Below are 17,964 nucleotides of genomic sequence, written 5' to 3'. Positions count from 1 at the left end.
GGTGCGTTGATCAGCCTAGCCTTGTGCAGTTGAGGTTCTTTGCTCAATTTTTTCAGTTTTGTCTCTGATTTTAGCAGCCTGTGATCAGTGTGTGTGTCTGTTTAAAAACCCCTTTTCTTTGTTGATATTCCACCTCAGTTGTATAAAAGAAACTGTAGATGTTTTGTGTGTTTGTTACGTCATTTACAATTTTCCATTGCAAAAGTAGAATAGTCATACTGTCGTCCTTTGATTTAGATCTGTCGCAAGTGTCGATTTTGATCATAGGAGAAAGTTTATTTGCTGTTGACAGTCGATTATGCTTTTACTTTTGCCTTTGGTTTGAATTTGTGACTTTCTAGTGTCGAAAAGAGTGTTTATTTCAAAATCATAAAGTGTCGTAATCGTCTCTACCTTTTGATTTCTAAAATAAGCTTGTTTGTGTTTTTCACTTGAAAGCGAATTCAGATTTGTACAACAACTTTCTTTTTAGGCATCAATGTTAAGAAAGTGAAAAACAAAACACATGCATGTGAATATGCATATTGACAGTCTGTTTGGCTTGATTTAGGAAAAGTGCATTTACAGTGTGCTCTTTGAGAAAAGATTGTGTCTTTCTTTTCCCTTGTAGCTAGGATTTTCATTGCTGAAAAGAGATAAAAGCTTGTTTATCATCTTTAGATTGCATTTTAGGAATTACATATACATCTCGTGGTGATCCCAAAAGGAAAACTTCATAAGAAAGATTAACTTAAAATAAATTCAATGAACTTAACAACGCTTTGTAACTTAACGCACAACATTTAGAGGTCTAGGCTAGAGACGTATTCCGGCGTCGTAAAGCCTGGTAACTATTGTCCTCACTGATGGTTGGGTGATTCCTCCACTTTGAGGTGATAAGTGCCAGTACGGAATTGTGCTCCCATGTACCGTTGAGTATATATTGGGAGACCCCTATAGGCTTAAAACCTTTTATCCATAGGAAGCCGTGTCGGCCGCCCTACTGATCGCAATGCACCGAACACAACATTCGGGAAGATTGACTGTCGTACCGTAAAAAGTATTCTGCAGTTTCGCAATTGGTTTGGTACTCCCTCTACCTAGACCTCCAGAGCAGTCCCTTTCGTTCCTTTTCAGACTCCTTAACGGAAAAGGTCCATATGAGCACTTGTCACTTCAGGCTCATTAAAAATCGAAGGAGACTAGAATCATCTTTTGTTTTTTCTCGACTCTTTAAAACTGAAAAAACAAGTTGTGTCAAAGCGTGTTAAAATTTATTTTAAACGGAATATTCATACCCTTTTCCTACGTTGATCTTTGGGTTGAGAAAATGGAGCCTACCAACCAAGGAATTCCCCTTGGTGGAAATCCTAGTCCCTTCTCCTCTTGGGGAGATGTTGGTGCGCCCCATATGGCCACATTGTCACTTCCAGGACTGACAATTGGCTTGCCAGTATGGCTCTTCTCAACCAATGTCGTTCAGAACACCACTATTCCTAAAAAATCGAATCAGCAATTAGACGAGTCCAGAGTTACCCACCAGCCTTCTACTTCCTATAATTCTTCCTCTCCTCCTTCCTCTTCGCTTGACGGGACTCGTAAAGCTAACAGCCAAGTTCCTAAGGAGAAGAAGGGAAAGAACAAGAAAGGGAAAAAGAAGAAGGAGCCAAAGGCGAATGGGGGGAAATGAGTGTCGTCTAACGAAAATCCACACACAGCACTGACCAGGCCTAAATCGCCATGTGTCATTTGCAAAGGAGACCACTTTCACAGAGATTGTCCTTGCATCCCCCGGATACTAAGGAACTAGTCTCCTCCTTTGCACAATCCGGTGTCATCAACCTCTGGTGATCATGTTGAAAGTACACCGTCAACTAGTGAAAGTGAAGCCCCAGGACAAAAAGGGAAAGCTAAATTTCCTTGTAAACTGTGCGAAGGCGACCATGCCCTCCACCGTTGTCCCTTCTTAGATGAAGCTAAAAGAGTTTTGGATGATCGTCCGGTTCAGGGAAAATTTTAAGAACCCCCCTAAATTTATAAATATAATAAATGGGCGAATCTCCATGGTATATAGGAAAAATGAAAGGCGATTTTATCAATAATATAATATGTATATATAATTTTTTGGCGAATCTCTCACCAGGCATGGCGAATATTTTACTCAATTATAAAATCTTGTAAGATCTTGGCGAGTATTTCACTAAATAATAAAACTGATCCAGGTGGATATTGGTGGCCACCTGCCAGGTCCACCTGGACCCCCACCATTGTCTTTCTCAGCATTTTCAGTTTCCTTAATTGTAGCACAGTTTACTATTTTTAGCAGTTTTTCGGGTCCTGAACTTCCGGAGCCGTTTTGAGGCCCTAAACGACGTTTTTTTGGAATTCTGGGGCGACCGAGCTCTTTGTTGCCTCCCAAAGTGGTAGTACTCGGATAGATCTTTCTAACGAGCTATCGTACGCGTCAAACGGAGATCGTATGCCAAAGTTACGACCCCGGGAAATTGATGTACCAATTTACCCAAACGGGGCCCACAATTTGGCGTTTCATCTTCTAGGGTTAGGTTTCGGTATGTGAAGGGTTTTCCATTGTTTCTCAACAATAAATAGGCCTTCGAGCCTCATTGTAATGGAGTTCAGAACAGTTCAGAGGCATGTAGCCATCACATCTCTTCTCAGAGATAAGCTACCATCGCCCTAGCTAGTTTATTGCCATTTCTGTTTGTAAGCATATGTCAGTATTTTCCATTAATGAAATGAAGTATTATTTCCGCTGCATCTTTGTGTATATGGTTATCTCTGTAATTTGTTGCGTTCCTGTTTAAATCTGGATCAGTGGTATCAGAGCGGTCTGCTTTTTCTCTGTTTTTCTTTGCATGTCCCCAACAAGGTCGGGATATAAGGAGTTAGGGCTTGAACTGGTTGAACCTTTGCAAGACCAGCCTCGCAAATCCCGACGGCCTCCCATGGCGGACGAGAAGAAAGACGAGGGGGCAGGAGATCCCATCAAAATCTTGCTCGAAGAAGTGCTCGAGCGACAACGGAACGCGATGATGGACAGCTTTGCGCAGATCCTTCAGCGGCTACCCAGAAGCGGCGCATCGGCTTCCAGCAGCTCCTCTGGAAACGCCACACCCTTTAAGGTACAAGTTAATTTTGAAATCCCCATATTCGAGGGTCAGATAGACGCCGATGCCGTAGATAAATGGTTAAATCTGCTAGAGGGTTATTTTTCTGTTCATGAATTTTCGAGTCGGGAAAAGATTGTTTTTGCTCTTCTCAAAGCAGCCCCCCACGTCAAGGACTGGTGGGAAACCTACTGCGAGCAGAAGGATGAAAGTACTGGCTCACTATTTTCAGCCGCACCCACCTGGGATTCGTTCCGGGATGCCATCAAGGAGCAGTACTACCCTGTCGGAAGCTATGAGGATGAATACATAAAGTGGACCACGCTGCGGCAGGGAAGGGACCAAGATGTGCCGGAGTTCACCAATCTTTTCCATACCCTTCGCACAAAGTTGGGTATCAAGGATTCGGAGCAACATTTGATACTCAAATACCGTGGCTGCTTGCACAAGTACATCCAGGAAGAAATACAGTTCCTAAACATCCCCTCGCTCGGCGCAGCATACCGGTATGCCGTCAAAGTCGAGCAGAAGTTTAAACAAAAGAAGCGAGACTTTGGATCTGCGAATCCAAAGCAGGGGAAAGGTGCCCCTAAACCACAGAACAAAGGACAAAGCCAAGGCGGGACAGCCCAAGACAACCAGCTGAAGCTGCAAGCAAAGAGCAACGCCGCGAAGCCGAGAAAGGACACTGGAAAATGGTGCGAGTTCCATAAGAGCTCCACTCACAACACAAGTGAGTGTCGGGCCAAACAGTCACTGGTGGCTGAGCTAAAGGTTTCAGAATCAGATGCATGTTCCGACTCTGAGTCAGAACCCGATAAGGGGTATGAAAAAGGGAAGCAGATCATTGATGCGGATCCCAGCGCCACTGTTGCTACCGCAAAGATCCAGAAAAATGAACCCGAAGATCCAGAGGAGGAGGAGCGTCTCTTCCACTCCCAGATGTGGGTCAAGGGCTCCCCGATACAGTTCATTGTTGATAGCGGGAGTCAAAAGAACCTCATTTCGGCAGAGGTCGTGAAGCGGTTGGGCTTACCGACCACAGCACATCCACAACCATACACCATTGGGTGGCTTTACCAAGGGCGAGATCTTCGCGTGAGCCAGCAGTGTCGCCTTCCATACAACATCAAGCCCTTCACGGATGAGGTATTGTGTGACATTGCTCCCCTTGAAGTTTGTGATGTATTACTAGGACAACCATACTTGTGGAAGCGACATGCTGTGTATGAATCAAGGCCCCGTGCTGTTATTATTACATTGGGAAATAAGTTGTTCAGGATACCAGAGGTACCACCACCTGCCGCCATCTCTTTGATTACTGCAAAACAATGCAGTAAGATCATTTCCAAAACCAGGAAATTTGTTTTCCTGATGATACGCCCTCAAGGGAAGAAGAAGACAGTGGCCGCGGCCTCCAAACGAGGTCCCTCTGCACGGCAGCTACAAATGGACAAGATTGTGGAGGAGTACAAAGACATCTTCACCTCCCCGGCAGGGGTTCCTCTGCACTGTCAAGTCAAGCACTCCATTGATCTGACCCCAGGTGCGCCGCTACCCAATGGACCAATTTATCGGCGCTCCGTTCTGGAGAACAATGAAATCAAGAGGCAGATTCAGGAGCTCCTACAGAAAGGTCACATCCGTCCGAGTTCTTCGCCCTGTGGGAGCCCGATAGTGTTGGTACAGAAGAAGGATGGGACGTGGAGACTCTGTATTGACTATCGGGCGCTGAACAAGATCACTGTCCGTAATAGGTACCCGATCCCGCGGATTGATGACCTCCTAGACCAACTAAAGGGGGCGAAATATTTCAGCAAGATCGATCTGAAGTCAGGATATCACCAGGTACCAATTGAACCCTCAGATGTGTGGAAGACTGCCTTCAAATCCAAGGAGGGCCTCTTCGAATGGTTGGTCATGCCTTTCGATTGACGAATGCTCCTGCAACCTTTATGAGGCTAATGGATGACATCTTGCGGCCATTCACCAACTCCTTTGTAGTAGTATACTTGGATGACATTCTGATCTTCAGCCAGAGTTGGGAAGAGCACCTCCACCACATCCGACAGGTTCTCCAAACACTGCGGCAACACAAGCTATGTGCCAATTTGGAGAAATGCACTTTTGGCATGACCGAGGTCCAGTATCTGGGATACATCATTGATGAACAGGGGGTGCATGTCGATCCAGCCAAGGTCCAAGTCATTCGGGATTGGCCCTCTCCAACCACTCTAACAGAGCTCCGCAGCTTTCTAGGTCTTGCCAACTTCTACCGCAGGTTTGTGTTGGGATTTTCTCATATTTCTTGGCCCTTGAGTCAAGTCACCAAGGGCGGGGCGAAAGCAAAATTCTTTTGGTCTGAATCTCAACAGAAGGCATTCAGGGAGTTGAAGGATCGCCTCTGCACGGCACCAGTGCTCGCGTTACCAGATTTACAACAACCATTTGAGGTCGAGACAGATGCCTCTGACTATGCTATTGGGGCAGTCCTTACTCAACATGGACATCCAGTGGCATATCACAGTGAAACACTTTCAGACACAGTCCGGAAGTACCCCACTTATGATAAAGAGATGTATTCCATTGTACAGGCCTGCCGACAATGGAAGCATTACATTTTGGGGAAGGAAACGGTCATCCACACAGACCACCGACCTCTGCAATTCATACAGACCCAAGGGAAATTGCAGAATGATCGCCATCAGAAGTGGTCTACATACCTGCAACAGTTTCACTTGAATATCAAGTATAAAAAGGGCAGCACCAATAATGTTGCAGATTGCCTCAGTCGACCACCGATCATGGCGCTAACCACCGTGCTCAACTCTTGCGGGCACGAGACTTCTGATTGGCCACTTCTCTACAAAAGCGACCCAGAATTCGGCCACACATACCAGACACTCTTGGAGGGTCGGCAGGTTGCAGATTTTCACCTCCAGGATGCCCTATTATGCCACCTCGGTCACCTTTGTGTTCCTTCAAGCGAGCGTGCCAAGATGATTTGGGAAGCACACTACAGTCGGGCTGCTGGGCATTTCGGGGTCGAGAAAACAGTGGCAGTACTGCAAAACTATTTCTATTGGCCGAATCTTCGACAGGATGTTGGGAAGTACATCCGATCATGTACTGCCTGTGCCATTGCCAAACCGACCATTAAGAAGCAAGGCCTCTATACCCCGTTGCCTACCCCTAGTCGACCTTGGGAATCCATCTCCATGGATTACATGTCAGGCCTTCCTTCCACTAAGCATGGAAATGACTGTGTTTTTGTGGTCGTCGACAGGTTCTCAAAGATGGCCATTATGATGGCCTGCAAGAAGAATATCACAGCAGAAGCCACTGCTAAACTCTTCTTTGAACGAGTGTGGGTGCACTTTGGGATCCCACAGTCTATCATCTCAGATCGGGACAGTCGGTTTCTCAGCACATTTTGGTCCAGTCTCTGGTCAATGCTGGACACCAAACTCACGAAGTCCACAGCCTTCCATCCTCAAACTGATGGCCAGACAGAGGTTGTCAACAGGATGATTGTGCACATTCTGCGCATGTATAACTCAAAGCATCCACGCACATGGGACGAGAGCCTCCCCTATGTTCAGCACAGCTACAACCGAGCTCTTCACAGCTCCACTGGCCATAGCCCTTTTCAGGTGGGTTTAGGATTCCAGCCACTATGCCCCATTGATGTGGCCATGCCACTTGCAGCTACTCACATGAATTCAGCTCATGTCCAGTCCGAAACAGATAAGGCCACCAGCTTCATTGAGCGCATCCAACATATTCGCCAGCAGGTCCATGACATTCTTGAGAAATCAAATGCCAAGTACAAGCAGCGACATGATCAACACCGGGTGCCACACAAGTTTCAGGTGGGCGACAAAGTCTGGTTGCATTTGCAAAAGGAACGCCTTACTGGAGCCTATCGGAAATTGAGACCACTTCGATATGGTCCTTACACCATTACTAAGGCTATGGGAGACAATGCATTTGAGCTCAGCATTCCCCCATTCCTTGGCCTGCACCCAGTGTTCAATGTGGACCGCCTTTGGCCATACTTTCCACCATTGCTAGACACATCCGACATTGCAGAACAGCTCAAACCCACAGAATTAAATCCCGATTGCATGGAACAAGCTGCAACTGATCGGATCATGGACACACAGATCAAGAACACTCGCCAACAGCATATCCAACTGTATCGAGTTGTCAAAGCAGGCCAACTCCTTCAGCAGGGCAAGTGGCTCACCAGGGAACAAGTTCAGCAGAGGTTTCCTCATCTCATGGAGGAGCTCAACGCAATGGGGACCATTGCTTCCTAAGGGGGGAGGAATGATCCAGGTGGATATTGGTGGCCACCTGCCAGGTCCACCTGGACCCCCACCATTGTCTTTCTCAGCATTTTCAGTTTCCATAATTGTAGCACAGTTTACTATTTTTAGCAGTTTTTCGGGTCCTGAACTTCCGGAGCCGTTTTGAGGCCCTAAACGACGTTTTTTTGGAATTCTGGGGTGACCGAGCTCTATGTTACCTCCGAAAGTGGTAGTACTCGGATAGATCTTTCTAACGAGCTATTGTACGCGTCAAACGGAGATCGTATGCCAAAGTTACGACCCCGGGAAATTGATGTACCAATTTACCCAAACGGGGCCCACAATTTGGCGTTTCATCTTCTAGGGTTAGGTTTCGATATGTGAAGGATTTTCCATTGTTTCTCAACAATAAATAGGCCTTCGAGCCTCATTGTAATGGAGTTCAGAACAGTTCAGAGGCATGTAGCCATCACATCTCTTCTCAGAGATAAGCTACCATCGCCCTAGCTAGTTTATTGCCATTTCTGTTTGTAAGCATATGTCAGTATTTTCCATTAATGAAATGAAGTATTATTTCCGCTGCATCTTTGTGTATATGGTTATCTCTGTAATTTGTTGCGTTCCTGTTTAAATCTGGATCAAAAACTTTGTAAAGTCCTAGTGAATCTTAGCATAGGCTACATGCTGGTTTAATTCCCTCATTTAAATAGGCTACATTCCAGGTGAATACCATGGGTCAATACCATGTGTCATTTTGGTTAATACCATGGGTCAATACCATGTGCCATTTTTATTTTTATTAATTCTAATATTAGGGTTAATAATGGTTTTTTGCATGATATTAATAACAATCTAGTCCATGTTATTTGTCCCATAGTATTTTGGCCATAGGTTTCACCTAAATATAACCCATGTTTTGAGTGTTAAATATAAGGTGACTTATGGAATAAATATAAAAAAATGTTTTATTTGTTTACCATACCTCTCGTTTATTTATATTTTTATTAATTTACCATACCTCTTTTACAAATATGGTATTTGGCCCATAGGATTCACTTAAATAAAACCTCTTTCTTGAGCCTTCATAAATAGAACGAGGGTTATGGACTAAATATAAAAAGAGGTTTTATTTATTTACGATACGTCTAGTTTATTTATATTTTTATTTATTTACCATACCTTTTGAGTAAGTATAAAAAGAAGTTTTATTTATTTACCATACCTCCACTTTACTTATATTTTTATTTGTTTACACCCTTACATGTATATAAGGTGACTTATGGAGTAAATATAAAAAATGTTTTATTTATTTACCATACCTCTCATTTATTTATATTTTTATTAATTTACCATACCTCTTTTATAAATATGGTATTTGGCCCATAGGATTCACTTAAATAAAACCTATTCTTGAAAATGGGCGAATGGATTCACTTAAATAAAACCTATTCTTGAAAATGGGCGAATGGAAGGGGTTAAGTCCTAATTTCAAGGGCTAAATTTACCTTTTTTACCCTCTCACTTAAAATAAGGTGGGCTATTTGAGGTGATTTGTAAAAATGTACTATGATACAAAATATTCGCCCACTAAAAATTTAAAACCCCTTAATTTCGCCAAAGGGCGAACATTCGCCCCTAAAATTATCCTTGGTCCGGTTTCACTGTTACGACTTCCTCCTAGATATAAAAACTCTTGCCAAGTCCTTCACTAGTTGAGAATCCAGCTGGCCTACTCAAGTGGTCAGTTGAAGCGTCTATCATTGAGGATAAACCAACTGAATCCATACAAGACGAAAGTCAAAAGGTCGGGGTGGCAGTTGACCTGGTCTTGCCTTCAGAGGTTTTATCCTCGGATGATACAGTCACTGAAGAGAACAAGGATGACACTGTCCAAATTCTCTTCATCAACACGGACTCCGACGAACATGGGGGCAATCCACCCATTCCTTTACCGCAGGAAGGAAGTTCGTCAAAGCCATACCCAGTCGTCTACTCGGTCCCACCTCCAAGAAACCTAGTTGTCTCCTTCGACTGGAATCAACTAGGCAGACCCCGCCTGCCAGCAAGCATACCATTCCGAATTATCGTTCAAATATATAGAATGGTCATGGCTGGTACCATCATAGATGAGGGGGCTTTTGTGAGTATCCTTTCCTCTATTGCTTGGAAAGCGCTTGGTTCGCCATCGCTTTTGCCTGAGATGAGAAATCTGACAGGCTTTGATAAAGGAACCAGCCGACCTTTAGGGATCCTTCCCGATGTGCCCATAACATTGAGAGGGAAGACAGTTCGCATGAACATCATGGTTGTTCAAGGACCCTTGGATTATAACCTACTCCTTGGACGAGACTATATTTATTGCATGGGAGCCATTGTCTCCTCACTCTTTAGAGTAATGTGTTTTCCGCTCGAAGGAAGAGTGGCCAAGCTCGTGGACCAGCTTTCATTTCCCGGATCACGTATAGTAAATAGTCATATACCATCCCTAAATGGTCTCTTCACGCAAGAAATGTCTCCATCCCCAGTCCGTCCTCCCGATAAGCGCGAGTAATTCGGAGGGATATGACTGAAACCCAGGGGGCATGCGTCCTGGTCTGCTTCGGCAGGAAAACTTCGAGTATAGGGTAGGTTTCCACGGGAGAATATGACTAGTCTGTACCCCGTCCGTCAGTGGAAGAGGGGTCAGTCTAGAATAAGATTCTCTTGTCAAAGCTATGTGAGTTAGCGGACGTCATCACTCACCCTTGTTTATCTCGGTAGACACCGCCGAAGAAGTGTTTTGTTTGCTGTGTGAATAGAACAATCTTTGGGTAACCTATAAGAGGTAGGCCTCTCTCGGTAAAACAAATGTTTTGGCGGACTAAAGTAGAGGTAACTTTGAAACTTTGTTTTATACCTGGGGGCATGCAAACCTTTTGGAGTGCAAGCGATGGGCGGCTATTTATTTTTTAAATTTTTAGGTCCTCCCTTTAAACCCGTAGGCTAACCCTTTAAACTCGTAGGATTAGTCGTCACCAAACTTGCATAAAGAAAGGATGTGGGGCAAAAATCTAAAAGTTGTCGTTTTTATATGAGACATTCTTATCATATGACTGGATTAATAGAGAAGTTTTAGCGCATAGTTCAAGCTCGTTAAAAAGTAAACATAAGACCGAGCAAATGTTTCCACCCGCGTTTAAGCTCGTTAAAAAATGAACTATCCCCTCGGTAAATAACCACTATGAATGAAGCATTTTCAGCCATTAAAGCCTTGGTCGTGTTTGCACCGTCACCTCCACTTTTCCATTGGCCGATCATTCACCTCCATTTGATTGTTTACCCATTTTGAGGAACAGCTGCGAAGAGTGATTTCACTAGCCATCCTTGTGACACTGCCGTGATTGGAAAATTCCAAACCTTACTTGGAATCAGCTGCTACCCATTTTATCACTCGTTCCTCAAAAGACGAGTCTTCTTTAAGCTCTTTTCATCTGACTCGTAAAATATGAAAAGATTGTCGAGTTTTGGCCTTCCAGCTCGTTAAAGCGACAGGAAGTGCTATCCCTCATCTAGATTTTAATCTTTTTGGACCTGAGGGATTATTGCACAAAAGGATCGAGCGCTTGTTTTGTTCGGCTCGTTAAAAATATCGAAAATTCATCCCTTCTGTATTGTTTTATACTTTTTCAAACTTAAGGGATCAGATGACGAAAAAGGAATGGCGGAGTTACCTTTACGTACCTTTTTAGACTCTCTAAAAATGAAAAGGACCGAGTTATCTTTGTCGTTAGACTCGTTAAAAAGATTAATAGCGACAAACTTGTCTTTAGGCGAGAACGAGTTTCACTATCACTAGGCTCGTTAAAATATAGCGATGGGTTTGCCTGAAGGGAAAATTATAGAACATGCATATGTTATCCTCCTCAAGCTTGACAAAAATAAAGAGGTACTGGTCAGCAATGACTGGGGAAAAATTGGGAAGAAAACTCAAAGAAACTTTATTGGTAGCAAGTCGCTCTTGAACATGACACTTCCACTCCGTGCCTAAGTCGGGTTGGTTTGTTTCATTCATCGGTCACATCACCATGGTCACGCCATACCATCCACATTTGGGGTAAATGCTACCAATCCATCACATAAGTGTCACCGACATGTTCAAGAGAAGTCATCTAGAGAAGTCACCTGTGTCCCATCCACTACCATACATTATACTTCATTCCTTCATGACCGCCACCCTGAACCATATATCATCAGATCGTTTTCACCTCCATCAAAATCATTTGCTCCGTTCCCTATCATTGATGTGGGATTCATTAAGGCCCTCCTTTGACGGATCGCTTCTTGTCGACATCATCTCATTATCCAAGAAGTTGATCTAGGAACACCCCATTCAGTACTTTGAAGCTTGCATGCCTCAATGGCACGTTTCTCACTTCCGGCGATAGGTATACATCAATGACCTTCGATCGAAAGATTTTGCGTGGTGTTCGACGCCAAGTCCTTTATTCACACCACGTGAATTGTACTGCAGTACCTTGAGGGTCATTATCATCATTGGTGATTCCTCTCGGGCTTGTTAACAGTTTACATCATTGACTGGTAATCAAGCGATGTCTTTCCATGTTCGACTTCAAAACATTTCTCACATGGATCGACTTGTACTTTGAGTGAAGATCGGACGAGATTGAAGACCCCGGATCTAGTTTCATCCATCCGAGCTGCGATATATATTCAGGAAAAATAAAGACATTGAAATGTACAACATTACAGCACAGATAATCATCCTACCGAAAGGATGATGACTCCCTCAGAATCATCAGTCTACCATCAGACGATTGTCTGTCCTATGTACATGAAAATGAATTTATAAAATTGAGCATGGGAATGCTCGCCTCAGCTAGATCATGAAAGCAGTATGAAAATAATGTATTGTATTGTGTCTTATTACAGGTCTCCTCCCAGCATTGAAAGAACATCAGATCCTCCTAATAAAGCATTTTACCCGATAAACAGCCTCATACTTTAGGGGGCAACTGTTATAGACATTTTTGTGCCTTACAGCTCCAAGCATGAAATGTCCATAAACCAAGGGCTCCTAATTCCTTAAAAGTGTTGTTATTACTCATAAAGGAATAAGGTCAACAAATTACAGCTTCTCCCAGAAGTTCTCCACCAAAAACTGCTCAGAACTAGTCAAATCAGAATCATTTCAGCTGCTCCACTAGCTAGCTACATTGCAAAGCACCCAAATACACTAGCTAGGTGCGTTGTAACGCACCTAAATGCACTACCAGGGTGCGTTGAGCAGGAAATGACAAGTGGCAGAGTCATTCCACGAGGTGGAGAGACAATGGAAGCTTCCATAATCTTCTCCAATGACACTTGCCTCATTGAATTCGACGAGGGATGAGTAAGAGGCTCTCAGTCTCCAAGTGGAAGCAAGAACTGATAAAGAGAAGCCACTGATCAATTCATGAGCCGACTCATCCTCTTTGCATACATCTATATATGGATCCCTCACCAAGAGATCCAGAAGGCTGGAATATTGTACATTGCAGAGAATTGTTGTTGGTTTTGAGATAGATATCAGAGTATTGGGTGATTTATGCTTTGTTGGAGGTGAAGAGGGGCTTCTCTTCTGGGAGGTTGATGCTGGATCAGGAATCATCGGTTGTAACTCCTCCTGGATCTTCTTTTTATATCAATAAAACTATTTGAGTTTCTCCTACATGCTTGTGTATCATTGATGTTTGTTACATTTGTATGTTTAGCTTAAATCTGATCCTAAGCTTTTTATGAGTATGAACCCATGTCTTTGTATAGTTTCCATCTTCTGTGATCTTGCAGGTACTTGGTGAAGCTGGGCAAGTAAAGGATCAGGTAGCTGGAAGTTGTCAAAGAGGAGAGAGATTGGATCAAAGGACTAGCGCAAGACACAGGTTGGTTCATCCTATTTCTCTTTGTTTATAGTTCATAAAGGAGAATACAAAAGTAGTTTTCTCTGTTTGTTTCTAAGGTCACTGTCACACCTTAGTGGGTTAGGGTTGTTCTGAATAGACACTTTTCCCGTTAACAAAATGGTGACTCCACTGGGGATGATCATCTAGTTGGTTTGTTTGTGTTTCTCTTGTTGTTTGTTTCATAAACTTAGAAGTAGCAAATCGAACTGCATTTGCCATTAACAAATGCAAAGTAGACATCTGCTACTTCAATCCATTCACTGGATCTATTTATGATTTGAATAGCTGATTCACAAATGATCTGATTGCCCTCTGCGATAGCTCTTAAACCTTCATTAAATCTACCCTCTGATTGTGCATTACTGATTCCTTTTACTCAGCCAAAAACCATATATTAAACTGCAAGCCATGACCCAGAACCCAGATAGAATTCTTGTTTCTGCCCCAGCGCAGGTACTATGAATAGTTCCTGAATTTCAGCGCAGTTCCCGAGAGGGAAACCTGCGTTGCAATCCAGTTTCTCTGTGTAGCAGGTGCGTTGATCAGCCTAGCCTTGTGCAGCTGAGGTTCTTTACTCAATTTTTTCAGTTTTGTCTCTGATTTTTGCAGCCTGTGATCAATGTGTGTGTCTGTTTAAAAACCCATTTTCTTTTTTGATATTCCACCTCAGTTGTATAAAATAAACTGTAGATGTTTTTGTGTGTTTGTTACGTCATTTACAGTTTTCCATTGCAAAAGTAGAATAGTCATATTGTCGTCCTTTGATTTAGATCTGTCGCAAGTGTCGTTTTGATCATAGGAGAAAGTTTATTTGCTGTTGATAGTCGATTATGCTTTTAATTTTGCCTTTGGTTTGAATTTGTGACTTTCTAGTGTCGAAATGAGTGTTTATTTCAAAATCATAAAGTGTCGTAATCGTCTCTACCTTTTGATTTCGAAAATAAGCTTGTTTGTGTTTTTCACTTGAAAGCGAATTCAGATTTGTACAACAACTTTCTTTTTAGGCATCAATATTAAGAAAGTGAAAAACAAAACACATGCATGTGCATTTGCATATTGACAGTCTGTTTGGCTTGATTTAGGAAAAGTGCATTTACAGTGTGCTCTTTGAGAAAATAATGTGTCATTCTTTTCCCTTGTAGCTAGTATTTTCATTGCTGAAAAGAGATAAAAGCTTGTTTATCATCTTTAGATTGCATTTTAGGAATTACATATACATCTCGTGGTGATCCCAAAAGGAAAACTTCATAAGAAAGATTAACTTAAAATAAATTCAATGAACTTAACAACGCTTTGTAACTTAACGCACAACATTTAGAGGTCTAGGCTAGAGACGTATTCCGGCGTCGTAAAGCCTGGTAACTGTTGTCCTCGCTGATGGTTGGGTGATTCCTCCACTTTGAGGCGATAAGTGCCAGTACGGACTTGTGCTCCCACGTACCGTCGAGTATATATTGGGAGACCCCTATAGGCTTAAAACCTTTTATCCATAGGAAGCCGTGTCGGCCGCCCTACTGATCGCAATGCACCAAACACAACATTCGGGAAGATTGACTGTCGTACCGTAAAAATTATTCTACAGTTTTGCGATTGGTTTGGTACTCCCTCTACCTAGACCTCCAGATCAGTCCCTTTCATTCCTTTTCAGACTCCTTAACGGAAAAGGTCCACCTGAGCACTTGTCACTTCAGGCTCATTAAAAATCGAAGGAGAATAGAGTCATTTTTTGTTTTTTCTCGACTCTTTAAAACTGAAAAAACAAGTTGTGTCAAAGCGTGTTAAAATTTATTTTAAACGGAATATTCATACCCTTTTCCTACGTTGATCTTTGGGTTGATAAAATGGAGCCTACCAACCAAGGAATTCCCCTTGGTGGAAATCCTAGTCCCTTCTCCTCTTGGGGAGATGTTGGTGCGCCCCATATGGCCACATTGTCGCTTCCAGGACTAACAATTGGCTTGCCAGTATGGCTCTTCTCAACCAATGTCGTTCAGAACACCACTATTCCTGAACATTCGAATCAGCAATTAGACGAGTCCAGAGTTACCCACCAGCCTTCTACTTCCTATAATTCTTCCTCTCCTCCTTCCTCTTCGCTTGACGGGACTGGTAAAGCTAACAGCCAAGTTCCTAAGGAGAAGAAGGGAAAGAACAAGAAAGGGAAAAAGAAGAAGGAGCCAAAGGAGAATGGGGGGAAACAAGTGTCGTCTAACGAAAATCCACACACAGCACTGACCAGGCCTAAATCGCCATGTGTCATTTGCAAAGGAGACCACTTTCACAGAGATTGTCCTTGCATCCCCGGGATACTAAGGGACTGGTGTTATAGACATTTTTGTGCCTCGCAGCATGGAGCATGAAATGTCAATAATTACAGGGATCCTCAGTCCCTAAACATGTTGTTCTTTCCCCTAGAAGAACAAGGTCAGCAAACCACAGCACTTCCCATCAGTTCTCCACCTGAAAACACTCAGAAACAGGCTATTTTTGGATCATGTCAGCTGCTCCACTGAGCATCTGCGCTGGAATGCAACTGCTCCTCCTTGTACCTGCGCTGAAAGTCAAATCTAATGAAGGCTACCTGTGCTGGGCGAGATTGGCCAAGTGGCACAGTCATTCTGCAAGGTGTCAATTGCCCAGGAAGCTTCCAAACTGACACTTGGTTCAAGGGATTCGCCCTGTGATGAGTAAGAGGTACCTGATCTCCATGTGTAAGCAAGGATCTCCAAGTGGGCTCAAGAACTGAAGTTTAACTAAAGTGGGAGAGGACACTAGTCAGCTTTATGCCAGCCTCAAGCTGACTCATCCTTTCTCCAAATCTCCTATATATAGAGCTCTTCTATGAGGTCTAAGGAGGCTGGAATTTTGTGCAAAGCAAGGAAGTGCTGTTGGTTTACAGTTAGAGCTATTGGGTGATTGCTTTTATAGAGGCCAAGAGCAAGCTTTATTATCAGCAATAGGTGGGATTGGCCCAATGGATTCCAATCTTGTGGCCTTTGATCATAAAGGATATGACCCTCAGTTACCAGCTCAACTAGCTTTCCTTATTCAAGTGAAAGCCCTCAACAAAACTGTTCATCGAACAATTATTGATGAGGGGGCATCTACATGTCTTATGTCGATGAGTTGCTGGAAAGATTTAGGCTCACCACCCTTGTCGAAATCGTCAACGACGTTAAAAGCATTTGATGGACGATCATACACTCCATACGGGATTTTAAGTAACTTGCAAGTTGAACTGGGGGGCAAAACAGTAGGAATTGATGTTGAAGTAATTGATGGAAACCTCGATTACAACATCCTACTAGGAAGGCCCTGGATCTATGCCATGGCCGCGGTTGTGTCGACCTACTTCAGGAAGATTGCATTTCCCTTCCAAGAAGGAATTACAATCGTCGACCAACAAACTTTTCTCCCCAACAGTTCACAAGTTACAGGAAGCATTCCAATGATCCATGGAAGGAATCATTTGCTTCAAAATATCGGAATAGGTCTCCTAAAAGACCCTGCCTTAATGGGTACTTTCGCCCTACCGCCTCCAAGTAATCTGGCGGGAGTGGCCACGGTGGAAACCTACAAAATGAAATCTAATCCAATCTTCTGGTTGGATTCGGAAGATTCCTAAATATTTTGTCGGCTTCGAGGATAGTTCCTAACTCATGTCAACCTCGTTAAAAAAATGAAATAAGGAGTCCTGAGGACGGTTCTAATCTTGTGTCAACCTCATTAAAAAATGAAACAAATCCCCGAGGTAAACCTTCATTCCAACCACCAAGATGAATGCAATGAAGCTTGGGGGGCACCCTCCTTTGACATGCGTCATTATGATGCTGGGGGCATGCAAAAGAATCGAGCAGTTTTTGTGCAGAAGTTCATGCTCGTTAAAAAATAAACGTAAATTGTGAGCAATCTTTCCCTAGCAGTTCAAGCTCATCCAGAAAAAATGAACCGGTAAACAACCTCGAGAAATGTAACCTTTGAAGCCCTTGGTCGTGTTTATATGCCATCACCTCCATCCGTTCATTTGGCCAATCGTTCACCTCCATATGTTTGTTTACCCATTTTGAGGAACAGCTGCGAAGAGTGATTTCACTTAGCCATCCTTGTGACGCTGCTGGAGAATTCCAACCTGTACCTGGAATCTGCTGCTATGCCTGTTTATCACTCGTTCCTCAAAAGACGAGTCTTCTTTGAGCTCTTTTCACTGACTCGTAAAATATGAAAAGTTTGCCGAGTTTTGGCCTTCCAGCTCGTTAAACGACCGGAACGCTATCCCTCCTCTAGATTTTAATCTTTTTGGACCTGAGGGATTATTGCACAAAAAGATCGAGCGCTTGTTTTGTTCGGCTCGTTAAAGCAATCGAAAACTCATCCCTTCTGTATTGTTTTATACTTTTTCGGACTTAAGGGATTAGATGACGAAAAAGGAATTATGGAGTTAACTTTCTGTACCTTTTCAGACTCTCTAAAAATGAAAAGGACCGAGTTTTCTTTGTCGTTAGACTCGTTAAAATGATTAAATAGCGACAAACTTGTCTTTAGATGAGAACGAGTTTCCCTATCGCTAAGCTCGTTAAATCATAGCGATGGGCTTGCCCGAAGGGC

Source organism: Pinus tabuliformis, chromosome Q, assembly GCF_031772625.1.
Source record: "Pinus tabuliformis cultivar Carrire ecotype Pingquan chromosome Q, CPIR1, whole genome shotgun sequence".
Lineage (NCBI taxonomy): Eukaryota > Viridiplantae > Streptophyta > Pinopsida > Pinales > Pinaceae > Pinus > Pinus tabuliformis.
The sequence above is the reverse complement of the archived record's forward strand: the minus strand, read 5'-3'. Positions refer to the sequence as shown.